The sequence below is a fragment of the Haliotis asinina genome, chromosome 3 (assembly GCF_037392515.1).
Source record: "Haliotis asinina isolate JCU_RB_2024 chromosome 3, JCU_Hal_asi_v2, whole genome shotgun sequence".
In the NCBI taxonomy this organism is placed as follows: domain Eukaryota; kingdom Metazoa; phylum Mollusca; class Gastropoda; order Lepetellida; family Haliotidae; genus Haliotis; species Haliotis asinina.
Window position 1 is genome coordinate 22,968,946 of NC_090282.1, and position 7,389 is coordinate 22,976,334.

The window sequence follows — 7,389 nt, forward strand, 5'->3', positions numbered from 1 at the left end:
AGACACCTGATTGGCTAAAACGCCAACCAGGAGGTACACACATCCAGGGTATAGTGGAGACTTATCGGAACGTATGGAGATATCGAGGATGGTATAAATAAATACACTGGCTTAGCATTTAGCACATCAGGTATCTGTCTCGGCTGGGAAGAACGAGTGTGCTGATGATGTGAATTCTCCTGACGCAAACCCTTTCTGAAAGACTCGCTGAGTATATTATATAACTACACTGTTGGTCGTTGGTTGTATTTAGCACTGAAAGGATGTAATAACTGCCTTTCTTCCTGTACATTTCGTCATGTACTCAATATGCAGTTATTTTCTGATCGTAATGAATTGATCTTATATTTATCATATGCAAATGAATCACATCATATCAGATCTTTGTTGAGACAGTTCTCTTGTTGGGATGTCAAACCCCTGCTGGGAAGTAGGGAAAAGGCAACTGGATATATCTGTTTCTGTACAAGGCAGTGTAAAACATATACTTGGTCCAGAGACAAGGGCACACATAAAATGTTCCATCCACGTACAAAGATCCAGATATCTTTCAAGCAAATTGGGCATTTACTCCCATGTCTATTTATGTGTGAGTAATTGCATTTTTTGGGAGGAGTAACGATCATTTTGTATACTCCCACTAGTTAAAAGAATTACGTACTTTTACACAGTTTCTTATCCTTTTTTGGATATTTAACTCTAACTTCTAAATATAGAAATATAAATGCATCTCAATAGAATAAAAGGCCTTAGTAATTGCCAAACATTTGACAGCCATTTTTAAATACTCAGCATGGAAGTCATGTGACTATTTGTAACAGTATATGTATATATAGGCATTGCCTACCATTAGATAATGTTGTTGGAGAGTTCGGGCGCCACAACGAATTATACACAAGTCAATTCAGTTAATTGAGTAAAGTACACAAGGCATTATAGACCTAGATGCGATCTTTTTGTTTGTTTGTTTGTTTGTTTGTTTGTTTGTTTGTTTTTGTTTTTTTCTGTTTTTTTTTTTTTTTTTTTTTTTTTTTTTTTTTTTTTTGGGTGGGTGGGAGTACTCTGTGATTTGTAATTAATTGAGTAAATGCGATTATTTTTGAATACGCAAATATGGAGCTCTGCACGTACACTGTTTCAGCATCATCCGGGATAGCCATAATCTCTGCCATTGTTAGGATTTGGATCATGTTGTAAGCAATAAATTAATGTTAATGTGTGTCTACATTTGTTTGGTTTGAGATCTCCAGTGTAGATCAGCTGGATGTGCTGCATGCAATAATCTAACACTTAATATTCTGAAAGCCCGGTTCGACTTTCAACGCTAGAAATATGTGTTACTGCGACCATTTCAGCACCCTTTTTCAAGGTTCAAATAAATAAAAATATATCACTTCATTACAAAAGAACAATGTCCATATCACAATAATCTTTACTTCTGAGTACATCCTGATTATATTGCGAATGTGTTGTATGAACTGTTTGTGCAGTACATTTGTGTTGAATGTATTTTGGAAATACATATACCTACAGACACTGAGAAATATCTACATTTTTCATCCTATCACTAAAGTAATGAAAACAAAAAATCCAAAAAATGTAGCAGGGTGTATATGCAAGATTAAATAAGTAACAATTAACTTGCGGAATTGAAATGCTATACACAATCCCGTGAGTATGCAATCCTGCTTTAGGAAAATGGCTCACAGGAAGCAATAGCAAGACAGAAAGTTTATTGGATGTGCTTGTGCTTGACAAATAAAAAACTAAACAAAAAAAGTATAAGAACTATAAGACCAAAATAACAACAAGACAAACAAGCGGAAAACAACAAATCATCCTAACCATCTAGCTTATGCATGCCAGAAGGACTTCGACTATACTTCTCCAGCCCTGTGTTTTCAAGGTTTTAAGATATTTTGAAAAGAAATATTGCTGATACCATGCAGCGTGAAACTTGAAGAAAACCATTTTAATTAACACGTTGTCCATCTTTGAATAGGTAGATAATAAAATAAAAAATAATTTGGTGTTTACTATTGTGAATGTTACCATTGTCACTGTAAGCCGCGAATGTGAAGTCATGGCAACGGCGCCTCGTAGTGAACGTTAAATTGCGACATCATCATAAAGTCCCGTCTCTGAATACTCTGTAACTGTTACATCTCTCAGACCCACACATGAAAAGAATGTTTCTAATACGAGACACCAAGCTCATCTACTCACACGCAAAAGAAGCGCAAGTTTCTATCTGAACTGAAGAACCAAATTTGGACCCCTAATTTCATAATACCTTCGGTACATAGTGATGTTTGGCGATGCTTGGAACATTTTCTGTATCATTTTATAAGATCAATGTGATCACAACAAGACGAAAACGAATCGCCAAAATGTGGACATGATGCACAAGATGTGGACATGATGCACACTTCCCACGTGGAATTGAATATGCACGATTTTTCACTACCCGTAGTGGGTATAAAAACCGCCAAGAACTTTGGCATATCCTTCATTGTTCAACAATGCCGCGACTAAACCAACATGAGAGGAATCAGGCTATCGGACGTTTACACGCTGGAGAGTCTGTCCAACTCATTGCTCGGCACTTTAACGTCAACATAACGACAATCTACCGTCTCCAGCATCGCTATAACACAACACAGTCAACCAATGACCGTGAACGAAGCGGCCGACCAAGGGTCACGACCCCTAGGCAAGATCGTCTCATGACACGGCAACACCAGCGTGATCCTTTCTTAACAGCAAGCCAAACTGCTCGGGATACTGTCGGGACACATAATCGACGCATCAGCCGTGACACCGTTATCCGACGGCTGCGCACCACCAACCTACGATGTCGCCGACCAGCACGTCGTCCAATACTCCGACCACACCATAGACAAGAACGACTTCAATGGGCACAGGGTCATCAAAATTGGCGTCAGTGTGAGTGGAGACGTGTCATCTTCTCTGATGAGAGTCGCTTTTGTGTGCCACATGCAGATGGACGGGTCAGGGTTTGGAGACGTCAAGGAGAGCGTTTTGCTGACCGAAACGTGTTGGAAAGGGATGCATGGGGTGGTCCTAGTGTCATGATTTGGGCCGGAATTGGACTTAACGCTAGGCTTGGACCAATGTGCTTCCAGAATGTGGGTCAAGGTCGAGGACGCGGCATCACAGCTCAGCGTTACATTGACCAAGTCATCAGACCTCATGTTGCTCCATTTTTTGCCCGACATCGGAATCACATTTTCCAGTAAGATAATGCTCGTCCGCATGTTGCAAGACTTACCATGGCCTTCCTCAACAGCACAACATAAACGTCATGCAATGACCGGCCCTTAGCCCTGACCTTAACCCCATCGAGCACTTGTGGGATGAGATTCAGAGGCGTCTCCACCAAGTGCAACCAGCGCCTGCAACTGCTAATGACCTGCGTACAGCTGTACTGGAAGTGTGCAGAATGATCCCAAGGGCCTTCACAAATCGTCTGATCAACTCTATGTACAGGAGATGTGTGGCAGTGATCAATGCTAATGGTGGGCACACCAGGTATTGAATGACGTAATTCAAATGATCGAAATCGGAAAATGCAATTGCTGACACAAATTGTAAAGACCGTATTGAGTATGGATACCAATGAACTGTGTTTGCTCAAATTTCTGTACATCTGACTCCACTCGTATTTGTATACTTAACTGTTGAAAAAGAAATACAGTGATGCTACATGTCAGACTTGCGTTTCTTTTGCGTGTGAGTGTATGTATGAGCATCTATGCGTAATGACTTTATCCAATAGTTAACTGCTCTTAATTGTGTTGAAACAAAATAGAATTATACATGTATTTTCTTCTTTCGCCAAGAATCGCTTTGTTGGAAGCATATTTGCCGACACCTCAATATTAATATTTAAAATAAACAAATATTTCTTAAAAGTTTATATTTGCTCCTTTGAAACTGGGTGCTTTAAACCTCAAATTTCAGAACCACGCAACAGAATGGGAACAATCTTATCAAAAACAGGAGAAGCTACATCAAATGATATAAAGTTATTTTGCTTGAACAATTATAAACAGGCATTATTGTAAATACCCTGTACGTCGATTCATTCAGCGTGCACATAGGGTTTTCGATTCATGGCTCAATGAACCGACAAAATACACATTCAATTCATTTGTGAAATATGATATATCCTTCCTGTCGTGACATGTACAACGTGAAACCCGTTTTTCTTACACACCAGCGGTGCGAATTATGACGTAGCTTGTGTAAAGAACCAACAATTTACAGCTCTGAAAATGCTTCGCTAAACGGGGAGCTCATCTTGCAATGTTGAAGGTGCATCCTACAACATCTAAATGACCATCATTTCTTTTGACAGGGGGCGAAATTGATGGAAACATTACACGATAAACCTCTTTATTTCTTAACGAATTCGATGTCACGAGTTGCTTTAGGACATGTTAACATCTGTTGCCTTAGTTACATGTGCTAACTAACGTCGATTTTCATTCGCAGTTTGACATGACGTATCTGAAACAGCACAGATGAAACCATGGACAAACAATTGCTTGTCATGTCAGGCTTTGCCCAGAACCATTAAACAAATGTGTATAGGAAGATTAGAGTAGGCTTTCAAATAATAGTAGTTTCGCTTCAGACAGTCGAGATGTCGATGGAATCTTCAATGTCCGAGATAACCACTGTGGGATACGACAAGACCATGGCAAATGCAAGTCAAACTTCGTCAAGAGTCAACACTCCACTTGCAGTGGTTTATCTGCTTCTGTCAATTGCGGTGATGATAAGCAACGGCATCATTGTATTCGTCTTGACAAAGATCCGCCATCTTCACTTACCGACTCTGCTGATTTTGAACTTCATGGCCTGTTGTGACTTTCTCACGGGACTGCACTTTTTCATATTTGCCATGCCTTCAGCCTTCCTTGGTTCATTTGCTTACCCTGATTCCTGTATGGAAATGGTGGCCATGATGTTTACAATCCTTGCCGGACAGAATGCATTGAATATATCAATAGCCGTTGTCGACCGCTACATCGCGGTGAACAAACCTCTGGCGTATGTACGTGTCGTTACTAACAAGAGGTTGTATGTCGTCTTTGTGGTGTCAGTGGTCATATCGCTGTGCAGGATGGCAGTTATAGCCTTCCCAGATCGGGATTATTACTACAACCCTATCATAGCGGTGTGTGTGACGGACTTTAACACTCTCCCAGCAGTCATAGCGTCCATTTGTCCATTCATTCTACTGTGTGCACTAATGATCCTGTCCTTGAGGATTTTCTGGAAACTAAGACACGGACGTCTCATATTTCCCGAAGGGGGTCTGCGACAAGGCGTTAAGTTCCCTCAGATGGTCACAATAAGGATGATGGTGATGGGCCTTTCTTATATCCCTATCATTGTGTGTGTCCTCTGGAATATTGTATTTAACAAGGACTCTATACCCCAGTGGTTGCTTCAAATAGGGATGGCTGGTGTATTTTCTAACAGCTTATGGAATGTTTTCATATACAGCGTCACCTATCGGCCGTTCCGAGAAGCCATTATGGGTATTTTCTGTCGGGAATACCTGGCTAGACTCCGCCAGGCCGAAATCCATGAAATTATAAGACAGTCCGCACGTAATTAAGTTATTTCAAGCTAGAATATACTCATCTTAGTTAAAGCTGTTATTTTCATGATTGAATTTTTCAACAAATCCAAAGTGTGAGTATATGTATCATCATTTGTAATTATTGCATGAAAAATGTTTTTGGTCTTACATTTACTCGTCCAACAAGAGTGGTAACTTTCTATAATGTACTACTTGTTTCCCGTGCGTGAAATGTTCGAGACATAACTAACATTTTTAGTGTGTTGTGGTGCATTAATTGCTTAGCAGTAAGCATCATTGTTCCGTTATCATAGTCGGTGTAACTTTTGGGGCCATAGTGGTTTATGAAAGTGAAACCGGTAAAACCGGTGAATCCTGATGCTAATGTATGTTGAGGAATGGTCTTTGAGTCCATATCTCGCGTGATATATTTTGCCGAGGACATGCCAACTATGTACATTTTGTTATCAGAGAATAACAGTGCGTGTGATATCCTCGTTAAATCTGTTGATATCTATATTGTTTAAAAAGTATTTGATACTCATACGATCAGAAAACAAGACATAGCGTTATGACATTAAGCCAGTGCTTGTTAAAGTCGTTTTGTAAGCATTAATGCATAATGTCTTTTAAACGTATTTGGTAACTTGTAGATGCATTAGATGAACGCGTGTATGTACGTTTGGTCCATTGATATCTTTGTATCATGAAATGTATTAATTATTTTTCTTATTTATAACATAATAAAATAGTCGCACATTGTGTTAGATCACTAAATCATTGATTCTAATACCCGTGTTTTGTATTCAGTGTTTGTACAATGCCATCATGTACATATAGTAGATGCTGAACTGATCTGTGCTGATGTCAATGACGTGACACGTATGAGTATTTGTAATACCATTATATCAGTGCCAAGAATGTCTTTGGTGTAGAACAACGCTTGTATTATTGTGGTTGTGTCATGGTTTGTTACGTCATTGTTATAACAGTTCTTGCAATGTTTTTCTGACATGAGTGCTTCTTGTGTCCTGACATCTTTTTTTTTATTGTAATGTTTCTAAACTCGTTCCTCAAACACGTAAGCCACAGGGGAAAAATCCACATTTGCTGTTTTACTGCTTAATTTCACGAATTTGTTACGGTTGTTTCGGTTTTGAACTGATAGAGATCCATACCACCACTGAACTGAGAAGGTTAAGAGGCTTTGAATAAAACTACGATATAACAGTGAAAGAATAGTTTTGTCAGCATTAACGAAGCCAAGTTTGCGCAAGAAATATAAACGTTGTTGACCTTTTTGATAGAGAATCTATATGATCATTCCAGTTCAATTTGGCATCAATTATTGTTCCAGGATATTTGTAGTTCTTGACAGTTTCAACATTCGAACCACTGACAGTGACTGATCAATGCACAGACTTGCGTGTTCTGAAATCAATAATCATGTCTTTAGTTTCACTCAGCAGGAAGTGATTGTCTTTACAAGAGATTCGCGATTTCCTGTCTGCAAGCGTCCTCAGTGTTGATCAGGAAGTTTGCAAGGGCTCCGTCGTCAGAAAACTGAACAATATAGCAATCATCATGCTGGCTAACATAGTCACCAGTGAGATGACATAACTATGCGGGGCTCCACTCTTGGTGGTCAGTGCCCCTGACAGAGGTATTTCCTGTAACAGTTGGTGGTCATTCAGTTAAGAAGTTTTCAATCCATAACAAGAGGTCAAAATGCACATTCAACTGTAATAGTGTTTTTTTCCAATAAAGGATGT